Source organism: Heloderma suspectum, chromosome 4 (genome assembly GCF_057233095.1).
Source record: "Heloderma suspectum isolate Gila_16-S chromosome 4, 16-S_ref, whole genome shotgun sequence".
NCBI lineage: Eukaryota > Metazoa > Chordata > Lepidosauria > Squamata > Helodermatidae > Heloderma > Heloderma suspectum.
The window spans coordinates 172367166-172394340 of record NC_139461.1 but is presented as its reverse complement, the minus strand read 5'-3'; the positions used below and the strand labels follow the sequence as shown (position 1 = coordinate 172394340).

The 27175-nt window shown below is 45.5% G+C and overlaps 1 pseudogene; it reads right to left on the bottom strand.

Annotated features, from left to right (window-relative positions):
* Window positions 1-14: 14 nt before the first annotated feature.
* LOC146347766 (regulator of chromosome condensation-like) lies at window positions 15-27074 on the bottom strand (annotated as a pseudogene).
* Between the last annotated feature and the right edge of the window lie 101 nt (window positions 27075-27175).

Below are 27175 nucleotides of genomic sequence, written 5' to 3'. Positions count from 1 at the left end.
TTGAGACCCTTCCCTCAAGCTGGTCTGGAATCTGTGGACTGGTCCAGCTTGCGGTCCCCTTCTCCATCGCCTTCCACCCGTCCCAGCAACCCACTCTCCGCCGCCAAAGACACAGCGCAACCCTCTTTGACAATCAAATATACATAGATTCGATAGGAGTCCCGAGGGGGGTCCCAGATGAATTCAAGGGAAGAAATCAAATAGCTGCAGGATTTGAATCCACCCTGTTTTGGTGGGTAACCATAAATAAAAATGTTGATTGGATTAACTATACTTACTACAATCAGCAGCGATTCATAAACTACACCCGAGATGCCATAAAAGGACTAGCCGAGCAGCTAGACGCCACTAGTCAAATGGCCTGGGAAAATAGGCGTGTCCTTGATATGATGTTGGCAGAAAAAGGAGGGGTGTGTGTGATGTTGGGCGGAAGGTGCTGCACCTTCATCCCTAATAACACTGCTCCTGATGGCATAGTGGCAAAGGCACTACAAGGTCTTACCACCCTATCTGAGGAATTGGCCGAAAATTCCGGGATCAGCAACCCCCTCTTCATTTGGCTAGAAAAGTGGTTCGGCAGATGGAAGCATCTGACAGCTTCTGTCCTTATCTCATTGGTAGTAGTGGTAGGAATCTTGGTGCTGTTTGGCTGTTGCATCATCCCATGTGCCAGAGGCCTGTCCCAAAGACTGATTGGAAGTGCTTTATCAAAACAAATGCTTCTATTATATGACACAGCTGAAACAACTAGCTAAGCACTCGGACCACCAGAAACCAAGCTGTGAGACATGAATAAAGACTTAAAGGGGGGAGTGTTAGATAAAAAGGAAGGTCATAAGTAGCTAGTGTAGCTAGTGACTCGGACACGAAGGCATGATACGTGACAGATGAGTCAGCTTAAACAGAGCAGGCAAAGAGACAAAGAACAATGGGTCAGTTTATACTGAGAGCATGCGCAGAGACAAGACCTGATGGAGAAGTATTGAGCTGTTAAGGGGGGTATAAAAAGATTGGGCGCGCCATGTTCTGGGTCCAGACTGCTCTGTACCCGTTTTGCCAAACGATCAATAAAACTTTGTTGGTTCCACTGTCGCCTACCTGGCCCTTCATTTGACCAGAAGCAAGAACTTTTTCTAACAGTTTCAAATTTGGAGTGGGGAGTGAGATGGTTAGGCCAGACTCAAGTCTCTGAAATGCAGAGTTTTCTGACAGTCCGTCTGAAATTTAAATTGGATTACATTTTATACCTACAATGTCAACACCATGTACTCTTTCTCCAAAAACTGTGAAACTCTGCTTGAAGAGAAGTAACAGGCTGTGGTGGTTGATTTCTCCCTATTAAGTATCACCCAAATTCTGCATTAAAACCATCAGTTTAAAGCTTGACTCCTCCACAGCTTCATTAGCAAAAGAACAAATGCATCCTTCTTCTGTTAACACCGCTATTAATAATGTCATTTCTGAGAACTTACATGCCAAGTTAACAGCTTCTTTCAGCCATTGCAGCTTTAGTTTAAAACAAGGGAGTCCACACAGCACCAGTTTTCTTTACCTTTTCGATATTGCAGCCAAGTAAAGAATCCAGCACAGGATGTGATGTGATGTTCTTATTTCTCAACAAACAGTAGAGAAGGTGCATGGAAAGAGGTAAAGACCACCACCCCTCCTCCTCGAACGGCCACAGTCCCATCTGCAGATGAGTTTAAGCATACCATCCGACATTGTGCAGATGTAAATAAGAACACTCTTGTGCCTTTGTAACACTCTTTTTCTCCTACTAAGGATCACGGCCTGACTACCACCACACCCTACACACTGCTGAAAGTTCTTCTCCAACTGCAGTAAGTTCTTTTTCAACTGCTGTATTCAAACGTTTTCCATGTGCTGGTACTGTAGTGCTTCTGAATTACATTGTGTTCATAAGCTGAACAAAGCAACTGCATTGTTTTTTTAACTTAACTGTTTAAGCCAGAGCTTTCCAAACTGTGTGCCGCGACACATTAGTGTGTCGGCGGCAGTGTGTAGGTGTGTCGCGCGAAATGCAGAAAATTGTGCGGCCGCCATCTTGGCCAGTCGGAACGGAGCTCAGTACAGGCCGGAAGCCTCGGACTCAGCATGCTCCCAATCACCCGGGCGAGTGCAGCTGCAGGCTGTCACGCAGTCAACCTACCTGCTGCTGGCTGAAGGGAGGCCACCCTCCCAAAGCCAATGTGGCACACAGCAAGGCACCCACCACGTGGCACTTATGATTTGATTTCTGCCATTTATTTTTATTTTTACTCTGCTGTAATTGTGGATTAACCACCCACTGGCAGTGTACCACCGGAGAGTGCTGGAACGGGACTCTGGACATAGGCATTGCAAATATTTATAGCGGTATAGCCTTGTAGTGAGACATATATATTTACACCATTTTTGTTGAACTTTTGCTTCTCTACTTCATGTATTTTTGCAGCTGAGCTCCTACCTGGACCTATGTGTCCTAATATGTATTGTAAATACTTTAGTTAATTTGGTTTATTTTTCACATTTTCTCCTGGTCCTGATTCCTATCTTTATCTCACTTTATCACTGTGGGAGTAGAGCGCAGGTGCTGTTATTTTCATAAGAAAAAACAGAGAAAGATAAGCGCTAAAAACAGTCCTGTTATTTTCATATTTAGTTAATGCTAAAACCTAGAAATAAATTTGCATAGATTTATTCATTTAATTGCAGTTGAATTACCCGTAAAATGGATACCTTTCTAATTAAGAAAAGGAAAGCTGGTGAAGATGATGTTTGCAATGAACAAAATGTAGCCGCTATAGAGGAAACTACACAAGAATCAACTGTTGAACAGTCTGTATTAGTACGTAAGAAGTGTAAAAGAACAATTTCCAAGCCTCGTTTATACAGTAAAGATTATATGAAACTGGGGTTCACATTTTCTGGTAATGAAAACAATCCTTGTCCCCAGTGTTTAGTTTGTGGGGATATACTTGCAAATGAAAGCATGGTACCAAATAAATTAAAGTGTCATTTTACCTCAAAACACTGTCATTTGTCAGAAAAACTAGTAGAATACTTTATTGAGCTTTCAGAATCTATAAAGAAGCAGTCTGCATCATTCATAAAGAGAATGAAGACATCAGAGAAAGCTCAAAAGGCAAGTTACTTGGTTGCTCAAATAATTGAGCAATTATTTGAATTATTTGAATTATTTAATAGCGTGTGGGTCCAAAAACAAGGACCCACACGCTATTGGCGAAACCACCGTAAAGGAATCTTGCTGTGCTATTGTTTGAACAATGTTTGGGCCTGAATTTGAGATAGAAGTTAATAAAATCCCTTTGGCAGATAACACAATCGGAAGACGTATTCAAGACATGTCTGATGACATTAAGCAGCAAATGAGGGATATTTTTCAAGACGATAATATGATCTTTACATTGCAATTAGATGAAGCAACAGATGTCAGTGGGTTAGCACAATTATTGGTTTTTATACGTTTCATTCATACTGACAGAATTATTGAGCAATTCTTATGTTGTCTAGGACTTCCAATGAGAACTAGAGGTGAAGATATATTTAAAACTTTTGATTGCTTCATGAAGGAAAATAATTTGTGATGGTTAAATTGTGTAGGAATATGCACAGATGGCGCACCCTCGATGGTTGGTTCAACAAAAGGTTTTATAGCTTTAGCAAAGAAAGAGAATGAAAATATTATAATTACTCATTGCTTTTTACATCGCGAAGCACTAGTCGCACAAACCATTGGAAATGAATTAAGAAAAGTTTTGGACAAAGTGGTTCAAATGGTCAATTACATTAAAAGTAGACCTCTTCAATCAAGATTAGTTGCTCATATTTGTGAAGACATGGGGGCAAGGTTTAAAAAGCTTCTACTACACACACAAGTTCATTGGCTCTCAAGAGGTCGAATGCTTTGTTGTGTATATGAATTGAGGGAAATGATGCTTAAACGTTTTGAGGAAAATCAGCAAAATGAATTCTGTGATCTAATTCAAAGCAAACTTTGGTACACAAAATTGGCATATCTTGCTGACATATTTGAACATTTGAATAAAATAAACACCAGTATACAAGGAAAAGGAGAAAATATCTTATCAGCGGTAGATAAAATTTGTGCTATGAGAGACAAAATAGCAATTTGGAAAAGGAAAGTGAAAGAAGGAAATTTTGAAATGTTTTCCAAAACTGCTGAGTGCCAGCAAAAATGTGATAATCAGCTCGCTCATTGTTGACCATTTAACATTGCTTGGAGAGAAAGTTCATCATTACTTCCCAAATGTTGAAATCCAAGACTATGACTGGATCAGAAATCCATTTCTTTCAACTGCAATGAGGAACTTTTCACTTATTGAAGAAGAATTAGCTGACATAAAAAATGATCGAAATCTGTTAATGATGCATGAACAGGGTGATGTAGACAGCTTTTGGATTTGCATTTCAAAAATGCATCCAAACATAGCTAAAAAAGCATTAAAAATTCTTCTGCAGTTTTGTACTACATACATTTGTGAAGTATCCTTTTCAACGATGGCAAACTTAAAAGACACTGAAATGTGGAAGCTTAAAAATGCTTGATGACGAAATGCGAGTGTCTTTATCTAATATTCTTCCACCAAATATTGAAAATCTGTGTTCATCCCATCAACCTCATACATCCCATTAAAATGGTAAGTAGTTATTGGTGTTATTCAACTTTTTTAAATTCTTGCACATATTTTTTACATACTGTTACTCATAAATGACAACAATGTATGTTATTATCTTACAAATCATATATTTTAAAAAATATAAATGAAAGGTTTTCATGAGATATGTTGTATCCCCATACATTTCGTTATTACAATTTATGTATGTGTCCGTATCTCTTATAACGGGTTAGTTTAACCTCCAGTTTGCCAGTAAAACTGAATTACCATGTCACAAAATGATGCATGTCTAAAAAGTGTGTCACCAACATGAAAAGTTTGGAAAGCTCTGGTTTAAGCTTACAATGGATTTGACCGTACATACAGAGTTGTTGGTAACTACCACATCATCCACATTGTTAGATTTGCTATCTAGACAGGCGGCAGCTATGTGGAAAGGAGGGAAGGGAACCATTACAGTGGCATTTTGTTTCCATGTCTGCATATATACATACATGGGCAACAGAGTCACAAACAGAAGCATCCACTTTTCTCACTGGGACCACAGAGACCCAGAAACAAAGCCCTGCTCAGCCATAAAACTTACTGGGTGATCTTGGGCCAATCACTATCTCTCAGCCTAACACACCCTTCCCCAACTTGGTGCCCTCCAGATGTGTTGGACTACAAGTCCCATCACCCTCAGCCAGTGTACCCAATGGCATGCTGGCTGAGGATGGTGGGAGATGTAGTCCAGCACATCTGGGGGGCGCCAAGTTGCTGTGAGGGAAAAAGAGGGAACCATGTATGGCACCTTGTGGTAGTTGAGGGAAGGGTGGGATATAAATGCAATAAATAAATCAGGCACCACAAAACAGGAATTGTTCCTGGTAAATATGAGCAGATAGTTTACGCCTGCTCTGGCCCCTGGCCTGTGAGCAATTACATCATCTGCCTCTGAGCCCTTGGACTTCAGTCTCCCTGTACCAGAACTGGATAACCCCCCCCCCCCAAATGGTCTGTCTGTGAGCTTGGCCAAGGCCTTACAATGACCGGAGATAGCAGGGAGATGCTCTCTGAGGGGGTTCCTCCAGGGGCAGAGCCTGGTGCTTAAGCCTTACCCAATGGAGGAACCCCAGGAGGCTGTGTGGGCTGGATTGGGGTGTCCCGCCGGGCAGAGATTCTGCACCCCTCATGCTTCCTGAAAAGAAAGGTGCTAGGGTTAAAGCCTGCCCGGAAGTCATATCTTCTGACCCAGGAGCCTGTCCTGGCTTCTTTCCTCAAATATGTTTGGACCAACTATGGTTATTCAGTGGTGAAGGAAAGGCACTGTACATGTACTCAAAGAGCATTTGTTTTCAGTTTGCATATATCAGGTCTTGCTACTGGCATTTTAGCAGGAGCGAAGACCTGGCTGAAATGCAGCATTGTGCTAGGAGCTTTTTGCTTTCTGGGTTTTATTCCCGAGAGACTGAAATCTCACTGCAGGGCCTTAGACCCTTTCTTTCAATCTGCCCTTGCAGACAGCCTGGAACAGATTATGCTAAAACACCTATCGCTGGCCTGTGCTATGCTGCCCCCCTACAAATCTTGGTTTGATGTTCATCAATACATCTGACACTGAGTTCCCATGCTGGGAACCCAAGTAGGCACTTAAGTTACTGCACTTAAAAATTATTTCTGACTGAAGGGTGTAAATATACCACTCCAGTTTCCAGTGTAAGACAATTCTGAAAGAAATCTTGTAGTAACTCAAGGACTTGGTCTCAGCTGTTGCCACATCTACCTTGAGCTGCCTGGCCATGTCTCCTCCCTAGGGATGGCGGAGAATTTCTCCCCGAATCTTCGGGGGGCCGAGCGCCAACGCATTCAGCCCCCCGAAATCGGCGGTGAAATTCTCCGCCCCCCCGCCCCCGCCCGGGACGGGACTTACCTTTGGCGAATGTCCCTCCCGGCGGCGGGTCCCGGCGGCGGTTCGGCGGCGGTTCGGCGCGGGCGGCAGCCAGTCTCCCGACCGGCTTCCACCACCGCCATTGCAAAAAAAAAAAAACTAAAGTAAAAAAAAAACAAAACACCCGTGCATAGGCTACGTAATAATTTACGTAGCCTATCATGGCTAGATTTCCAAAGTCAGCCGTTATAGGCTACGTAAATCGTCACGTAGCCTATCACGGGTGACTTTGGGAAAAAAAAAAGCGCGTACGCAAATGGCGGCAGCCCATAGGCGCCGCCATTTGCGTTCCTTATTTTGGCACGTCTAGTCTACGTAAAGATTTACGTAGACTACGGCGAAAATAAGGGCACGCTATTTGCGTTGCCCTTATTTTCACCGTAGTCTACGTAAATCTTTACATAGACTAGACGTGCCAAAATAAGGAATGCAAATGGCAGCGCCCATGGGCCGCCGCCATTTACGTACGCGCTTTCCCCCCCCCAAAGTCACCCGTGATAGGCTACGTGACGATTTACGTAGCCTATCACGGCTGACTTTGGAAATCTAGCCGTGATAGGCTACGTAAATAGTCACGTAGCCTATCACGAGATCTTTTTTTTTTTTACTTTTTGTTTTGCGGCCGAGGAGACGGGGCACTTCTCCCCGGCCTGAATTTCGGCCGGGTGAGGCGAGAAGCCTCCCCCCCTTCGCCTGAACTTCGGGGGGAAAAGCGAAGCGCTTCCCCCCCACCGCGAAGCCAAGCTGCGAAAAGGTAAGTGACTTTCGTACATCCCTACTCCTCCCCAAAAAGCTCTTCCTTATTTATCTTCATGAAATTATTCCCCCACTCCTCCAATCTTGTTTAATGCATGATTGCCCCATTCCAGTATGATGCTGGTGTTCAATAGCAAACCTCCTAGAAAGTCAATCCAGGACAGTGGCTTGAGGTCAACCTTGAGGTCAACCAAACAGAATCCAACACCAGCTAAAGTGTGGGAAAAGAGATTGATGTTGATTATTGAAGCATGGGCAGGGTAGTGGAAGGGGCTATAATTCCATGGGAGTCCAGAACCACCCACACCCCCGGAATATGGTTCTGGGTCCAGAGTTCAGCTTAAAAATCTAAAAGCTAATGGACAGAACAGATGCACAAACCAAACAGCGAAATAACCATTTCAAGTCCAAACATCAAGCTATAACACAAATCTCTGTGTGCCTAAGACTAGAGCAGTCAGATATCCTCTTTTACAGACGGCAGTCCCCTATTTGAAGGGCTGCCAGAGGACTGTGCTGTATTTGAAGGACTGTCCTATCCAAGCCCAGTTTAAAGATAAAGAACCATCAACAGAAGGGCCTTGAAGTTGCCCATCAACAGTACTTGGCAACAGACTGAGCAAGGCACACAGGTCACTTGGTTACAATCTTCCACGCTATGATGAGATTTACTTTACTTTATTTAAGTAACATATAACAATTACTTCTAAATTTGCATACATATAAATTACTATATGCAAATTTTATCAAAATCAGCATCTTTTGTCCTCGTTTGGGGAGATGCATATTCTCTTTTTTGGCAATTCATAAGTTGCTGCTCTATGTGCCTCTTAAAAGCATTCTGTTATGCACTCCCCATGAACTTGAGCACGCTCCGGGAGAGAGCGGAGGACAGGAAGGCCTGGCGTGCTATGGTCCATGGGGTCACGAAGAGTCAGACACGACTGAACAACAACAATGCACTCCCCAATTCCAAGCAGGGGGAAGTTCCTGGGGAAACCCTACAGAGTTAAATTTCCTTTGGATGAAATTTAAGGCCTAGTGCCTTTGTAATTTGCTTAATTTACACATATTCATGCAGTGCTTAGCAGAAACAAATATACTTCAGTAAACAGGTAGTGCAGCTGCTACTCCTGCGTGAGGCCCCCAAGAAGAGCAACTTCAGCCAACTCACATTCCCTTCCTTTCTCTAATTCTCATTAAATTCAAGGAGCAGACACACTTGCACTCTTGCACGCTCGCTCTCTCTCTCTCTCTCTCGTACACACGCACACACAGACACACTCTCCACAAGCAATGGTTGCAGATTCCTGCAGGTAAGTTGCACATTCAGTTGGGGGGAAAAAACATCCACAGTCACTGAGAACCATTACATTCTTTTGTCAAATCCCCAACTCCCATCGGGCAATAATTTAGGCAAAACCCTAGTGTCGGACCCATTCATGGTAATCACCCAGAATGACAGACTCATTCAAGGGAGCCCAAACTACTAACAGTATAATGACAGATTCAGGCAGGCCTTCCTGGGGAGGGAACACCACAGGCAGACGGAGAGAGGCCCCTTACCTCAGCTGCTTAAGAAATGCACAGTCATTTTCAATAGAGCTAGTAGTTACTTTCTGCTTTGTTCCAACTTGAGTTGCTTTCTTCAGCAGCACACTGCCTTGCTCAGAGATGTTATGCTACATTATACACTTGAAAAGCAACATCTCTACAATTAGCGATCGATTTGCTTTGCACCAACAAAAGCCTCCCCAGATCTGGGTCACTGCCTGCTGATCTTCAGGACATGGGGCGTTTTGATTTTATGAGCACGTAAGGCATGGAGAGGTGGGGGAGGAATTTGCTCTTGTTTTGTATTGTATGACAAATTCGTCCACATTTCTAAGCTTTGCTTTAAAAAAAAAAAAAAACTCCAGAGAGGAAATTTTGGCTGGCAGAAGAGCTCTTATTGATATTCTGACAGCCATTCTATTTTCTTTCCCCTGGATATAAAGTAATGCCATCTGGAATAGCCACCCACTACATATATGGTCGCATTATCACTGTGCCATTCTCCATGCAGTGTGTATGTGTGCATGCCATGGGCAACAGTGCCTGTCTCATATCATTTTCAACACCCTGGCGGGGGGCGGGGGAATGCCTCCAGCCTAAATCCTCTTTGCTTGGGAGGAAATTGTCTTGGGTAAATGTGATTGTCAAGTAGTCTTATGAGCAGCAAGGCTGGCTGTAAAGGCAAACTAAGTAACTGGGTGCCAAAATTCCAGAGGTGCTTAACTCAGCTATATAAATGCCTGGGGTGGGGGGGAGGTGGCGGCACACAGAATCAGCTTGTTGGCTAGGCAATATCCCTTAAGAACATCAGAAGAGCTGTGCTGGATCAGACCAAGGCTCCATCTAGTCCAGCATTCTGCTCACACAGTGGCCAACCAGCTGCCCAAGGGAAACCCACAAGCAGGACATGAGGGCAACAACACCTTCCCACCCATGTTCCCCAGCAACTCCTGTACATAGGCATACTGTCTCGGATATGGAGGTAGCATATAGCCTTCAGGACCAGTAGGTGTTGATAGCCTTCTCCTCCAGAAATTTGTCTAACCCCCTTTTACAGCCATCCAGATTGGTGGCCATCACTATGTCCCTTTCATTCCTGGGGACATAACTGAGTCTTCTCATCTCTAGGAGTGTCGGACACTGGCTTGTACCAAATGACACTGGCTTGTACCAAATGTACCAAATGACACTGGCTTGTACCAAATGGTCCTCCAGCTCGGTGTTGCCAGCGGTGACTACCACTGAGATACAAGCCTGTTGGCTGCCCAAGGGAGAGATATTGTAAAAGGAAGGAAGAAAAAGAAATGAGCGTCGTTAACAACAGAAACGAGAAAAGAGTTTCCTAGTCAACTTGAACAACAAGGAGTCTTGTGGCACCTTAAATACTAACTAATCTGTTGTGCCATACGCTTTCGTAGACACTGATCACTTCATCAGAGGTGTCTGGTGAAGTGGACCGTGTCCTCAAAAGCATATGCGAAACAAATTTCTTAGACTTCAAGGTGCCAGCCTACAGAAGTCTGTTGTTTTTGCTGCAGCAGACTAACATGGCTACATCTCTGGAAACCAGTCATCTTTTGTTTTGTCTATGGCAGCAAGAACAACAACAACAACACCTTCGTTTGGAACCAACTATGTGCCAAACTAGCCCAAATTTGGCAGCCTTTACAATTATGCAAACAAGTATATTTGCATATATTATTTCCATGGGAAGGGGTGGAAATATTAAGACAATGATGCCCAGTCTGCTGACCACTGGAAGTCTCCCCTCTGCTTCCCACAACCACACCCAGGCAGGCTTCTGAAATCTTAATACTCTGTGTCCAGACATTTTCAAACTTATTTTCTCAGCCTTATGTGCTAAAAACATGCTTTTAAAAAAACCTAAAGAATAAAAATGATACTCTTTCCATGCTGAATTCCACAAATTCTGCATGAGCACAACGCAATTATAGTCTGTAACAACAGAATGCAGATAATCAAGGCCCTACTTGAAACCTCGAGTATTTTCCTTTCCCAAGGAATAATAGAGAGCCCTATATAAATTTGGGGAGGGGGGAATGGTCACTTTACCCACCCTGACAAGCTGTAGTGAACCCCAACAGTTATTCTTTTCAGTAAATAATAATTACTCCACCCAAAAGCAACCACCTACATTTTTGGTCTTAGAAAAGATCTTTTGAATCTTTTAAAAAGATCACCTTTAAGAAAAGCAAGTATAGAATATACATCACAATCACCTTTTTAAAACAAATATGAATTTATCTTATTTAGCATTTCAAAAATAATCCACCATCCATCACTGTCGAGTGCCAGTTCTCCCCCCTATACACACAGACTTTCTTTGCTGTTGTTAAAAGTGAATTTATTTTTAACGACATAAAAGGTGATCATAAAATGACCATTTCATAAACAGATTGTTACAGCTAATAAAATAACAGTGCAATCCCTTATGCGTCTACCAAGAAGCAAGTCCCATTGCATTCAGTAGGACTTACTCCCAGGTAAGACTGTACAGGATTGTAGCCAATGTTCCAAAGGCAAACAATTCACTTTTAAGAGTTCTGAATTCTCGGTTAGCTCTTTGTAAGGCTCAGGGCCGGCCCAAGCCATTTCGCTGCCTGAGGCAAAAGTCAAGATGCTGCCCCCTTCCCATTCCATGGCCAAAAGCGCCAACCCTTTCTCAGGCTGAGGTCCAAATTCAACTTCAGAGATGCTCCAGGGGCCTCCATTCCACCAGTGATCGATAGGGCCAAAGGCAAAAGGGGCAGGATAAAAAATACCAGCATATCGTAGCCTAATGTTCTTACTGCCAGTAACTTAGCGTTCAGAGAGGCACTTCAACTAGTGCTGTGCCAAACATTCCTTCTACATTTTTATCGACCCTTCTCATTCAATCTGATAGAAAAGAAATTGCTTTTGAAAAGAAACTCGAAGGAGGAGAGGTTTCAGAGAAATTCTCATGGGTTCGGTTTGGGGTTCTTGTCCTTACTTTACGCATGAGGTGGCTGAGGAGTGTGCATGAGTGTCCTGCCTGTAATCATACAATAATCTCTGTGGCAGCCTGTAGCCTCCTCGGCTTCCTGCACTTCAGTTAAAGCCATCATGAGGAAGACATCGTGAGGCAATTCCTCCCGTGGGGCTTTTCCAGTTCAGAAAGTGCAGGTGGCCCGGGAGGCTGCAGAGCAATGGAAAGATGCGTAATAGAGAGAAAACACACAGAGCATCCTCGGCCACCTCGCAGTGATTAGGTAAGCTCAAAAATACCACCCAAAGACATTCTAAATTCTGCTTCAAAAAAGTATAAGCCTCAACACAGTTGATGCCGTTGCCACCTACTGAAGCAGTGCAATAAACCAAAAACCCTTAGGAAAAAAGAATTTGTGCTACAACCCCTGCTGATAGTGAGCCCTACCTGTGAGAACCTGTTGGATAATTTCTCCTCCCCTAGGAGAAATTTGGTGAAATGGTTCTCCCAGTTTCTCTGCCCAGAAATAGGCTGGAGAATTTTGAGAAGCCATTTGCATACAGCTCTAATTTCAACCTTTTTTTAGAACAGGGAGGGGACGTGTGCTAAAGCTGGGAAGCCACTGAACACTTGGCAGTTTGCAGGAAAGGGGTGTAGCCATCTGTGGAACCCTGGAAGGCCAGACTGGGACCCTGGGCAAAGTGGGCTTGACCCCCAGGCCTGAGATTAACACCCCTGCTTTAAAATATAATTGCAGAAGCTGGCCCAAGGCGTGTGGCATTCTGTTCAAGCCTGGACTAGAAAGCTGAATACAAACAGAATTTAGTCTCGCTGAGTGAGGGGGATCCAGGACTTCCTGTGAATTCCCAGGAGGCAATGCAATCGCTGGAGCGGCTTCCCAATAACTCCTGGCACCAGGCAGCCAACAAACCTGTTGAAACAAGAAAATGCAAAGCCAGATTTGTTGCAAAACCATGCTTATTGCTCCATTATCCCCATACATAAGCAAAAAATATACAGCCTGAGTTCTGAACTCCAGCTCTAAATAAGACCTAGCTGTCATCCATATGTTATCCATGTGACATGAGCACTGCTCACCTGTGTGTCCTGTCCAGCTCCTTGCTGTGCAAACACACGCACAGTTAATTGCAATGGAGGAGTCAGTTAAGGAGGCCAAGAGTAAAACAGAGTTTTACAGCAAACAAGGATTTTCCAGAGGTAAGTCAGCGACCTAGTTAAGGTACCGGATAGCAGGCAAGTATATAATCAGAATCCAGAGGTAGCATCAGGTAGAACTCCATGGTTGATAACACAGAGGTCCAAATATGACCTAAGGTCAGGAAGTGAGGATACATTAAGGTGAAGCTGAGAACTGGTGTCGTTTTCAACAAAGTCCAAACAGACAATGCAGGCTTATATTCCCAGGGACTCCTGAGCCCCACCCACAGCTCAGCAGCTGTATTTTACAATCCTAAGCAGTTCTTCCTTGGAGTCGGCTACTTAATCTTAAAGGAGCTTTACTTCTCTGCCTCTTGAGGCGATGGCGTTCTCTCAGATTGCATGGACACTCAGCCTCTGCCTCTGAAGCAGGACTCCCCTCTTCTGGCAGGGACAGACCTGTGGTCTTTTCCTCTGAGGGCCCAGGCTCCCCCATGCCTCCTGACAGAGATGGCTCCCTGATGTCATCTGCCTCAGGGAGCTCTAGCTCCTCAGAAGAGGAGGAGGATCCCTCCCTCCTCTGTGGCTGGATCCCACAGCATACTGGTAATGTCTGAATGACAGACTTCCATAGGATAGGCAGGTCACATGGGAACTTCCCATGGCAGCACTGCTAGTCTGAAGGAGTGGTGGCATTGATGTACAAACTTCCCATATAATACATCTACCATACCATGGTGCAAGCCCCATGAGGGACGGTTGAAAGAGCCTGGAAAATAGAAGATTAAGGGGAGACATGATAGGGGTCTTCAAATATCTGAAAGGCTGTCATGCAGAAGAGGGAACAGAATTATTCAATGTTGCTCCAGATGGCAGGACTGGAACCAATGGGTGGAAACGGCAGGGGAGCAGATTTCGACTAAACATTAGAAGATGCTTCCTAATAGCTGTTTGGCAGTGAAATGGAGGGCGAGGGAGGTGTTGTTTCTCCTCCCCTCCACTGGAGGTATTTAAGTAAGCAGAGGCTGAACAACCACCTGTCAGGGATGCTGTCGCTGCATCCTGCATTACAGAACCTGCACTGAGCAGGGGGTTGGACTAGATGATCTCCAAGGTCCCTTCAAACACTATCATCCAGCCACAGGGAAACAGCAACTATGCCACACTAGTAACATATGGATCAGGCCTACAAGCTGAGTTATACAATTAGCAAATCCAATGATACAGTTCTTGCTAGACTGTGCCCACTTCAGACCGCTGGTAGGGGACCACACACCTTTCACTGGACCACAATCCTCATCATGATCATCCCATCCAGTAGCAAATTGAGGTGGACAAGTGCCAATCAGACTGGAAGCAAAATGAAGCCACACAGATAAGTGTTTTTTTACATACTCCAGAGACACCCTCGATATGAAGAAGGATATAGATGTGTAAAATGAAAGATTTTTTTTAAAAAAATCAGCCCTATCAGCTTCCATGTTTCCCAGTGAACACCATGTTTTGTCTTCCCCAGGATGGAAGTGAGAGAGCTGACTAGAAAAACAACAGAGAAACCCAGAATTTCAGTGTACATAAGAAGAATCCCCGCTCCCACAGGGGTTGAAAGAACAAACAACCTTCAATTGACATTACTGGAGGTTTTTCCTCGTTTTTTAACCCCTGTGTGGTGGTAGTCAGGAAGCAAGCAGCCAAGGAGAAAAGGTTTACACCTCCCCTCCCGGCATGTGGTGGTCCACATCTGGATCATAGCTGAGTGCACTTACTCTAAAGAAATACAGAGAGGGGGCAGCTGCGCACTATGTAATTAACGTAACATGTAGTTCAATCCTTAGTTTTCTACAAAGAGGGATTTTATTTATTTATTTATCTATTTTGGTATGGCGGAGCATTTAGTCATGTGAACTGGTACAACCTAGACACAGCTTTATCACCTTAGTAAGAACTAGGCCATAATGGAAAGGAGTATTTGCTTATACTTAAGTATTTATACCTATTTCCTGAGGCAGGTCCACCCCTTTGTACTTTGAAGGCCATGGCTAATGGTGTAACATGGCAGGGATCGGCAACTTATTCTGAGCTGGAGAAACCATATTTACCAAGAACATGAGCTTAGAGGCCTCTGCTAATTTGCACACCTCAGTGGCGCGTCACATAATTTGCAAATCAGGTATATGACCTCTCCAGATGCCAAACTACAGTGAGTGGACATGAAGCTACATAACTCTGCATCTCCAGGCAAGGCATGTTCTCATCATCCTGCAGGGTATCCACTGGTGGGAGGAACTGGTGATGTATGCAGGACTGCAGGTTCAGGCACACACACCCCACCCCAGCCAGCCACACCAATCTATTTTTACATGCAAGTAGGCCTGGCGTCAAGGGCAGGCATGGTTGGTCACTTGCCAAGGGCCCACACCCCAACAGGGGCCCACTGACAAACACCCTCTGCACTTGCTCTTCCTTTTCACCTTTGCAACCTGCTTGTTCACCTGCCTCTTGCTCTGGCCCAGGCAGCGGTGGTGGGGAGGAGCAGATGCCACTGTCTACTTGCTCCCCGGCTCTCTCACTGTCAAACAAGCAAGTGGTAGTAGCAATGATGAGAAAGAGGAGGAGGAGCAATCTCAGTTGGTGACAATGTCGATGAGAAAGCAGACTCACTGAGGGAGGGGGCCCACTGAGGATGTCTTGCCCGGGGGGCCTCAAAAACATGGACCCGGCACTGCATGCAAGCTTGGCACATCAGCTGATGAACTTCAAGCAGGAAGAAAAACATCAACAAGTAAAGAAATAGCATGGAGGAAGGGGCAAGAGAAAAGAAAAGTGGACTGTAGACCAACATGGAATTCAAGATGGAGCAATAACGCCTGATCACGAGGAAAGAAAGAATCAGGATGTGAATCTGCCTTGCACTGTCAAACCGTTCGTGTATCTAGCACAATACTGTATTCTGAGTGACAGTGCCACTCTAGGATCATACACAGGTATTTTCTCAGCTCTGCTTTTTAAACTAGAGATGGCAGGGACTGCACACAGGACCATCTGATTGCAAAGCCTCTTCTCTGCAGTTATACCACAGTCCTTTCCGTAGGCCTTTTGGATCAGGCCATTTGTTTTAGGGAGCAGCAAGCATGCACCAGTGGAGTGGTGAGCTGGTGACAGCAAGGTGTTGGAGGCCACAGCTGTGTGTACCACGTGGCCCATCTTACAACACCTACGTTAGCCTGGTGCCCTTGGGAGCTGAGCAGAGGACACTGTCATATTCCCAGTGCTGAAGTAAGAGTCATCTGCCTGTCTCATCAGGTTCTGTGTATGGAGGAGGGAAGTGCCATGTTCGCCTTAGGCAGCAAAATGTCTTGGGCCAGCCCTGATTAGGGAGAATGAAGGAGACCCCGATGGGGCTCAAACAAAGTGCAGGACCAGTCAGGTAGCAACAAGGGCCAGAATCTAGGGTGGAGAGAAGGGCAGGAGCTGTTATGCAGGCCATGGTAGATTTTAAGTTAGCTTTATAAACCAAATTTAAGCAAAAATGGCCTTAAACTCATCTGTGAAAACACCTGTAGTCTCCCCCAGCGATCTGAGACAAAACTAAATTCTCAGCTACCTACAGGCGAAGAACACAGAGGAAGCCATCACAACAGCTGAAATTGTTCTCTGACAACCTGAAGGGCCTATCAAGATCACAAACTTAAACAAAATAATTCTTTCTCCCCCAAGGATCCCCGGAACTGTAGTTCTGTGGGAGGCAAGCGAAGGATCTCTCTGGAAGAGAATTCTCAGCAACGTCACTAAACGACAATTCCGAAGATATTTCGGGGGAAGCCGTGAGTGTTAAACTGGGTGAAAAATTGAAAACCATAAGGAAAACCCTGCTGGATTAGATCAATGGTCCATCTAGTCCAATATCCTACTTCCTATAGTGGCAGAAGCAGATGCCTCAGCCTAGGAAGGCAAGAGACTTCTCTTGTGTTGTTCCCTAGCAACTAGTACGCAGCAGCATACTGCCTCTCACAGTTCAAGAGTAAATGAGGTATTTCTGCATGAGGTATTTATTGTGTGCTTGTCATTCCCTACTTATGGTCGTTTTCAGGTTCTTTAGACAATGACATAACCCTCCAGTTTCACTTGTGTTTTTAAACTTTTGGCGAGTTTTTTTTAGAGCAGCGGAAATGTGGTATTATTCATGAAAGTGACAGAAGGTGCTTTTGCCACTTGTGTATTGCACTATTCCACTATACCGCAATGCCACCAAAAGGTGATATAGTGGGAAAGCAGGAAAAGAAACTCTCTTCGTGTAATTCTCTGATCTCAATTCTGCAATGAAACTGAAAGTAGATACAGTAGATTAATGGTCTTGTCTAGAAAAGCTCTGAAACTCAGAATGCTGCCAGCTGAGGCTTTCATCCTGCAATCATTCTGCCTCAAACATGGAATTGGGGGTGGGGGCTGGACATCATCATCTTCCACGTGTAATCCTCCCAATTTTCCCACTGTTTCTTCTGTCTTTTTTCTTACCAGAAAAAAATCCGATGAGGAAAAGACTAGGTGGCGTAATGCCTTTTGATTTGTAGTGCTAGGAGCCTTCTGTCTGGAAGCACCCTCAGTATACGGTTCTGGGTGTTCTGGAGGTGCTGAACCATTGTCTGGACTCAGTAATGTGCTGGATGAGGACCAATAAATTGAAGCAGAATCCTGTCAAAACAAAGGCAGCGTGGGCTGGTGGTTTCTGGGTCCAGGAAGCTGGTATACAACCTGTTCTGGATGGGGTTGCACTCCTTTTGAAGGAGCAGGTGCGTACAATCATAGAATCATAGAATAGTAGGGCTGGAAGGAGCCTGTAAGACCATCGAGTCCAACCCCCTGCTCAATGCAGGAAAGTCAAAGCATCCCTGACAAGTGGCTGTCCAGCTTCATCTTGAAGGCCTCTAGCGTGGGAGAGCCCACCACCTCCCTAGGTCATTGGTTCCACTGTCGTATTGCTCTAACAGTCAGGAAGTTTTTCCTGATGTCCAGCCGGAATCTGGCTTCCTGTAGCTTGAGCCCCTTATTCTGTGTCTTGCACTCTGGGATGATCGAGAAGAGATCCTGGCCTTCCTCTCCGTGACAACCTTTCAAGTCCTTGAAGAGCGCTATCCTATCTCCCCTCAAGTCTTCTCTTCTCAAGGCTAAACAAGCCTCATAGGGCTTTGTTTCCAGTCCCCTGCCTCGCAAAATGCTTACATACTCAACACTCACAGATTTTGATTTAACCCAAGCGTGGATTACAGGCATTTTTCCACTGGTTTACTGCTGTATGTCTTCTTACCTCTGCCTCTGCACAGTTTGCACATCAGTAGTAGTTCAGTGTTAAGTTGCCCTTGGAAAATGCAGCAGGTGGACTGGCTCTGGCCCCTGAACTGCTTGGGAGAGAGATGGTACAAATGGTTCAGGACTAGAGTGTAACAGTTCTGAGCAGAAATAATTGCTTGCAGCATCCTTCCAAACCCCGGCTCCCTGACTCAATAAAGGGAGAACACGGAATAAGCATTCATCTCGGCGGGTGCAAGTACAGAAAACCGGAACACAGTGTATTTATCAGTGAAGTGGCCGTGCAGGCAGTACAGAAATTAAGTACTTGGTTGCTGAAGTTAACATGGAAGTAAATGAGTGCCGTTTAGAAAGATAGGGGTGAACACCCCTAATTCCCCTGTTGTGTATAGCTGAGCCTGCTGTCTCTTCTAAATGTTTTTCACAAAGTAGCAGTAAAGCAGATGGACCATCAGCCCTCAGGGCTCAGAGATGATCAGTACATTCTTTCAGCCCAGTTCAACACTTTGTTTTTTACTCTTTAACCACCAGTGCAGTATACTGTCCTTCTCCAAATTCTGGGTGTCTCTACGTTAAAGAAAAAACCTGCAGTCCTACGGTTGTGGAGCCTTTCTGCATGCACTGCATGATTGCTGGGAGGGGAAGTTTTTAATTTTCAATGTTCCATAGATCTCAATGAAACAGTGCCATCTAATGGCTGTTTAATATCACAACAATGAATGTTCACAGTAAGTCACGTCCAGGATATTTAAATACCTCATTATCTCCAGAACTTTTTAACATGGAGGAACTGGGAAATACCGCCAGAGGTGCCCTGGAGGTTGACGACGTCATGAAAAGGACTCGCAAACTTCTGTGAGTGACCTGCCACAAGTGCACCATAAAAGCTTTGTGTGATGGCACCCACAGAGAGCATAATGTGATTCTTCAGCTGCTCACCAGCCATTTGTACAGGGCTCCAGACATCATCATAGCCTGTGGTCAGTTGGTAGTTGAAGCCCGTGCCCCAAGCAAACTCCCAGCCGCCAGAGGCCACTGCATAGCCAACCCATTCCCCATAGGATACCGACAAAGCCTTTGGCAGCCCCAAGAAAGGCACAAGTGCACTCTTCTGTACTTGGGCATCTTCCCCTAGGCCCAACATACTGTCATCTGCCCTGCCCTGGCTGTACACAGTACCTGTTGCAATGGAGGAGAAGCCCACCCATTCAGAACGACAAGGATGCTTAGGGTGCCTCCAGCCTGCGGTTTCTTGTGCGTCTATCTGGGTGCAGGAGTGCTCAACCAGCACCATAGGAAGCATCCCAGGAAATAGGAAATGCCTTTTCCTGCAGGACACTCAACTCTCATTTCAGGAAGTCAGTTACAGGAGCAGTCCAGCCTCTCCTAGTCTCTATCAGCCACATAAGATCACTGAAGAACCAGCATGAGCTGATGTAGCATGGATGGATGTCTGGTCTGTGTGGATCTGAAGCAAGCACCTAATCTCTGTAGCTAGTCATCCTCCCCCTTCCAAATCATGTTCACATTCAGCCTTAAGATAATGTTTTCAGAGAGGAAGATGGTGCAATAGAGCTGGAGGTAGCATAGAAAAGCCATCCTTGCTGCAACACACACGCATACACATTCTACTATCATCTCTAGCCAAAAAGGTGAGTTTTTAAAGAAACCCTGCTAAGCCTATTTGATATGAGCTCAGAGCAGAACAAAAGAAATGAGTGTACATCACCTTTAACTCCCTGAAAACAAACATTGTCTATTCAACCTTCCCCAACCTGGTGACTTTCAGATATGTTAGAATATAATACCCATCATTCCCACCCAACATGGCTGTGGATGATGGGGGTTGTAGTTCAGCACATCTGGAGGGTACCAAGTTGGGGAAGGCTGGTCTCTCCCTCGCCTTTATTAAGCAGAACTGTTGCTTCCTCTTCATATTTTGTTGTAAATGGAACCGAATGGAACCCTGCAGCCCAGCTAAACACTCCAACCCACAAGATTTACCCAACAGTGTGAAAGTGATTTTTTTTTTATTGAGTTCTCTTTTTCTGTTGCTGTAGGGCACTGCGTCTGGTAACTACTATTAACAGGGGGCATATTTTGAACAGAGCAAGTCCTAAATGGCTAGGTCTAATTCAGTCCCACACACAAGCCAAGATATAGGCAAACTATGTGTCACCTCCAAGTCCTGAAGGGTTTTTTAAAGTGAAAAGCAACCACAGAAGGTTGCAGTCTTGCGCAGATATGATTAACCCTTTCCCCCAGTTTTCTGTTCAAAATCGCCCCACAAGCTCATTCACACACACACCCTGTGTTATTCCAGATGCAGGTTTTTGAGGGTAAACAAACAAAACAACTTCGGGGGGGGGGTGAATTTGAGCAGAAAAACAGCCAGGGAGGAAACAGTTAAGCACCGCTACCATTTATTTGCTCAAAATCACAGCCTCCCATGCCTGTTTTTCATTTTAAAAAACAAGCAAGTCAGGAGTTCATTAACTGCATTTGCACATAACATATTTCATTTGCCCTCACTCTTGTTTATTAATGAAATCTAGATCCTCAGGATTATAGTAGGAGCCCATGAGTCAATCTTTAATATAGGCTCTTTTCACACCAGAGTTTTTTTGCAGGATCATTCCTCTTTAATCACTGGTTTTCACAGGAGATTTAGATGATACCGCTGCTCTCCTGCTGCTATCTCACAACTTCCACTACCTCTTTCCGTGTTATCTGAGAACGGGAAAAACTCGGCATTTTCTGTGCTTGCAACTGAAATCACCATTTCCCCCCTGTGTATTTCCCCTTTAGAGCTTTGTCCTTCTTCGTGTAGGCATGTGCTAGGGGGCGTTGCTGGGTGGTGTTTAATAACATTGTCATGACAACAAATTGGTAGGAATGGGGGGCAGGTCACTGACTGGGCTTCCAGTGATCATTTCTGCCTCTTTCCCATTCCACTATGGGCTCTGAGATCCCCTTGAACACAGCAATGCTTACTTCTGAGTAAACCCATTTGGCTGTAAGCCTTTCCTTTCCTGGTAGTAAGTGCCATTGAAATCTGTGTGGCTTGCTTCTGAGTAGGCATGCACAGGAGTGCATCCCCTTCAATGCATTTACTTGGAACTTCCCCCTTCCATTGACTCCACTGACTGCTTCTTCTCCCTTTTGCTCACCAGTTTGATGGGCTTTTTTTCTCCCACTGGGGAGTCTCCCTTCTCAGCCACGCAGGAGAAACACTTGACAGGATTTCAATGGGTATGAAAAGTGCCTTTTCTCCTCCCCTGAATAAATTCATCATGCAGAGCTTGGAATGGTCATTTTTAATAGTTCCCTTTTTAGGTGTGGAGTTGTTTTAGGTAAGGCAGTAATGCTGAGGTGGTTTTCCATAGTACTCCCTCCCACCTAGCCAGCCACAATCTCTTCTCCTAGCCCACCTTGCAGGGTCATTGGGAAGGCAGAATAAGAGGGAACAGCAACAACATTGTGGGGGGGGGAAGCAAGCCAGGTCTAATGAAGGTGTCCCCCCAATGAAGTGGTCACCTGGGGGCAGGGGCTGCTAGAGATGGCTTGGAGCATTGACTGAATACAAGTCCATTTGTGGATTTCTTACTTCTTGGGAACCTGGAAATCAGTATACCCTTCAAACTCAGTAGTGCAAGCAATATACTGCATTTAATTCCATCAAACACTGACATATTTAGCAGAAAACGACTAGCAGCAACGGGGTAAGCCACCGAGAAGTAGGGATGGGGGAGAATTTCTCCCCGAAACTTTGGGGGGCCGAGTGCCAACGTGTTCGGCCCCCCGAAGTAGTTTCGGGGAGAAATTCTCCCCCGCCCCCCGCACCCCCCCTGGGACGGGACTTACCTTTCCCAAATGTCCCTCCCGGCGGCGGGTCCTGGCGGCAGTTCATCAGGTCTTCGACAGGGGCAGAGGCGGCAGCCATTCCAATAAAAGTAAAACAAAAAACAAAAAAACGCCCCCATGATAGGCTACGTGACGATTAACATAGCCTATCATGGCTAGATTTGCAAAGTCAGCCATGATAGGCTACGTAAATCGTCACATAGCCTATCACGGGTGACTTTAAAAAAAAAAAGCGTACGGCTAATGGCGGCCCCCATAGGGAGCCGCCATTCACGTTCCTTATTTGGTCGCTGTAGTCTACGTAAAGATTACGTAGACTATGGCAAAAATAAGGGCAACGCTATTTGCGTTGCCCTTATTTTCGCCGTAGTCTACGTAAAGATTTATGTAGACTACAGCGACCAAATAAGGAACGCGAATGGCGGCTCCCTATGGGGACCGCCATTTGCATACGTGTTTTTTTTTTAAAAGTCACCCGTGATAGGCTACGTGACGATTAACGTTGCCTATCACAGCTGACTTTGCAGATCTAGCCATGATAGGCTACGTTAATTGTCACGTAGCCTATCACGGGGGCGTTTTTGGTTTTTTTTAAAACTTTTTATTTCGCAGCCGGGCGAGGCGAGGCGCCTCCTCCCCGGCCTGAATTTCAGCCAGGCGAGGCGGGAAGCCTCCCCCCCCCGGCCTGAACTTCGGGGGGAGCAGCGAAGCGCCTCTCCCCCCACCATGAAGCAAGCTGCGAGACCAGGTAAGTGGCTTTCGTGCACTCCTACCGAGAAGACCCTCTCTCCCTCGGAGGAAGGAGGGGATCAGCTCCCATAGCCCCCTATCCAGATCACTTCCGACTTCCGTCCTGCTGTAGAGGAGTGGATGGATGGGCAGAGCCATCAATCATGTTACAGGAACCAATGATGAGGGGAGGGGCAGGGGTATGGAGCCGGCAGCCCCCTTCTGTCCTGATTGTTCCGTGCAGCTCGGCCCAGCCATGAAAAGATATAATGCGGAGGGACACCCTATGAGAGATGCCTGTATACCGGGCCAGTCTAAATCCCGGAAAGGATCAGAAATCAAAAGGAATGGTTTGTAGTGGAATAAAATGCCAGGTGTGAAGAGAGCCATAGAATGTTCTAGCCTCCTAGTCTCCCGGAGTTAAAAAAAAAAAAAATCAATGCAAATTAATGTCATCTATGCACAGTTGATAATTGTGCATAATCTTGCCCATGCTGCATGCTAAATTCTGAACCCAGTGCTTTAACATCTGCAGATTTGTGAGCTCTCTCAAAAGAGCAATGTGCTGGAAATAGAAGGAAATACACAGACCAAGGATGGAGTAGACAGATTTCGGTATTTAAGGGAGTTGCTATTCTCTAGCCAGTATGTCAGGGACCAAAAATATATTTGCATCTCAACACACACAACCTTGCTGGGCTATATAACAAACTCAGCAGCACCCACCAGCAAGGACTTTATAGTTATGGAGCTTTTGTATATAACTGTTATGGTTATGGAGTTTTATAGATTTATATGGTTAAGGAGCTTTATAGTTATGGAGCTTTATAGTTATGGAACTCTGCCAAACACCAGACACAAGACAAAGCAAAGCTATGCAGCCTAGTCTTGCACATTTTCTCAGTATGAAAAAAAGACAGCATTTAGAAAGACTAATTAAGAGGGGCTTACTTTGGGGTTCTCCCACACATTTGCTGAGCAATTTTGCAACCCAAGAAACACCAAATGTTTGAGAAAGCAGCTCAACAGCAGCACTCGGGGCGGAATATCATCAGCATCACAGCAAAGGAATCTCAATTTCTCAGGGTCTTCCCAGGGGTTGTTGTTGAAGTCACTGGGTTACATTACACAGCCAAATTACTGCATAGAGAACATGAGCTTATTGCAGGAGTGGTGCTCCAGTTGCCACCGAACTGCAACTCCCATCTGCCCTAGCCAGCATAGCCACTGGTGAAGGATTATGGGAGATGCAGTCCAGCACCACCTGGAGGGTCACACATTCCTGGCTTAGTGGACCCTTGCAGCTTTCAGAGATTGTGCGATTGCTTCACTATATGCTTATAACGCAGTCCACATTTACAATCCTACCAATGGAGCTTTTGGCAGCTCTTCGTCGGCACAATAAAGATGATTTGAGATACAAGCTAAGTGAAAGGTAAAAAAACAAATGCACAAAATAATTGATTCACCATGCATCAAAATCTGTACCAAGCTGTCCAACCCGTATTCTCAACATGCTAACTGGATTCCATGAACTGGCTTTAACAAGTATATTGTACCCACAAACCAGTACTCAGGGTTAATAAAAGCACATGTGACACTGGAGATCCCTGATCGGACTCTCAACTCTCTCCCCTCTTTGAAGCAGCCAGGAGCTGGGGAGTGTCCAATTTTAGGGATGTACGAAAGTGACTTACCTTTCGCGGATTATGTTGATGGGGGGGGGAGGCATTCCGTCCCTCCCCCCGGAATCCTGGCTGGGGAGGGAGGCGCTCCGTTCCTCCCCCCGGAATCCTCGAACGGCCGACTGTGCTCCACGGCAGCTCTGCAGAGCAGCCGGCCAGGCCCAGCCCAGCCAGGCCAGAGCCGTCTGCAGCCGGATTTCCGGTCGCGGAGGGCTCTGGGTAAAAAACAACAACCGCGTATGCAAATGGTGGCGGCTACGGCCGCCGCCATTTGCGTTCCTTCTTTTTACCATCTTAATCTACGTAAATACGGCGAATCAGAAGGGGATGCAAATAGTGCCTGTTACGCTATTTGCGTTCTCCTTGATTTTCGCCGTCATAGTCTACGTAAATATTTACATAGATTAAGACGGTAAAAAGAAGGAACGCAAATGGCGGCGGCCATAGCCGCCATTTGAGTACGCTTTTTTTTTTTTAAACCCACCCCCAACCATGATAGGCTACGTAAAGATTTACGTAGCCTATCACGTCTTTTTTTTCTTTTTTTAAAAACCTAGCCATGATAGGCTACGTAAATCTTTACGTAGCCTATCACAACTTTTTTTTTTTCCCACAAGCCTGGAAATGGCGGCGGCGGTGGCAGCCAGTCGGAAGACCGCCTGCCGCTGCCGAAGCCGCCGCTGCCGCCCGGAAGATCCGCCTCAGGTAAGTCTTGTCCCGGGGGGGATCCGCGGGGGGGCGGGGGGGTGGCAGGCCGTTCCGCCACAGATTTCAGGGGGCCGAATGCACGAATATTCGTGGCGGAATTCTCTGACATCCCTATCCAATTTTGACTAAAAAAGCAGTGCTGGAGGACAGGATGTTTAATCCTTTCCCCCTGCACTGCTTTCCTGAGACCAGCAATTTTTAAAAAAAGAGAACTGAATCAGATGATATGAGAAACCCATTATTACTCACAGAGAACATATGAATTTCTGTATCCCATCAACACTGTTGGTCAAACAGGTTTTTCAGGGTTATGTAGCACTTTAAAAAACCTGCAGCACCTGTTTGTCTAGGAACAGAGATCTAGTTCTCACTGAAGTTGAAACCTGTCCCTGGGCTGTACACACTGAAGGTGAAGGCTCACATGATTTAACGTTTCAATGTTTAAAAATGCCTTCATACACATAAAAAAAAACAAGTGTGTCAGGGGGAACACTAGAAGCCTTCTTCCTGACATCTAGTTTTCTAGCTAGGTTTTTTTGTTTCATTTTGCATGGTGGAGCATTCAGGCATATCAGCCCCCACCTATGGTTTGAAGTGCTAGAGTCAGACCAGATATAGGTTTCCACCTTAGGCCATAGTGGGCAAGGGAGGGGGGAGGGAGGGGGGAAAGAGTGTAGGCACCATAAGCAAAGATGTCTGTTACAGCTTTCCAGGGGGCTGAAAAGGCTATCTTTACTCTTTAGCCTTAGTTCAATGGCGAGTAAAAACTTTTAAGAACAGATAAGGATATTTATCCACCTTTCCCATAATCAGCAGTGTCCTGGTACCTTTTGCAGCTCACCTTCTGAATCAAGGCAGACTGTGTGGTGTTGCCCAGCTGAGAATACAACTCAAGAATGCAATCTGGTGGAGCACCTGAATGACATGGGGACCTCTGGTGAACAGAACATCTCAGCACCTTGAGAGCCTAGCAGATGGTAGTCAGAGAGGCCAAAAACATTTCTGTCGTGGGCAATGGCAACAGAAGGGTAAGAGCCACAGAAGACATCCTGGAAGTGGACTTTGGCCTTCCAGCCTTCTGGCCTAAGGACAACAGGCTGCAGGAGAAGCAGCCCTTCTAGCTCATTCCATGCTCCCAGTAGAATGGAGGGCGCAGGCACCTGTCCCAGCTGGCCGTAGTCTCCACAGGTATTCATGATGCCACTGACTGAAAGCAGCACGAAGTGGCTCCCGGAAGCAACTTTAAGGGCTGACACAGCCAACGCAAGGTGCGTGGGGAAAATGCTCCCCTTTATGGGCTCCAGTCCCCCACTCTCTCCCACAGGTGCCAGTAAGCCAATGACTGCATTCTTGTCCCAGAAAGACCCCCAGATAAACATGCACTCATCTTCCAGGAGTGCCGCCGTGGGGTTATCGCTGGCAGTCACCTGCACAATCTTCTCTTGCGGATCCACCAAACCTGGAAAAGTATCAGGCCTGTCCACAGAGGTGTCATGCCCCAAGGTGCCCTCATAGTTGCAGCCCAAAGCATAGATTTTGCCAGTCTCAATGGGGCACACCGTGGGAACTGTTGTCCAGCTACATTTAGTACCTGGACAGCAGACTGAACAGGTAGGCATATTGAACACCTAGTCACCGTTTCCTGAACTATTTAACTTAGAGTATTTTACATTTGCATATATACATATGTATTGGCATATGCACATTTTATGTAAATCACTGTCCTCTTTTGCCCTCTTTTTTGGTGATGCATTTTGTCTTTTTTGACAATTCATAGGGCGGAATCCAACAGGGTGCTTATGCACCTGCCAATTCTCTTCCACCATGCAGATTCTGTTGTGCAAGGGGTGGGTCC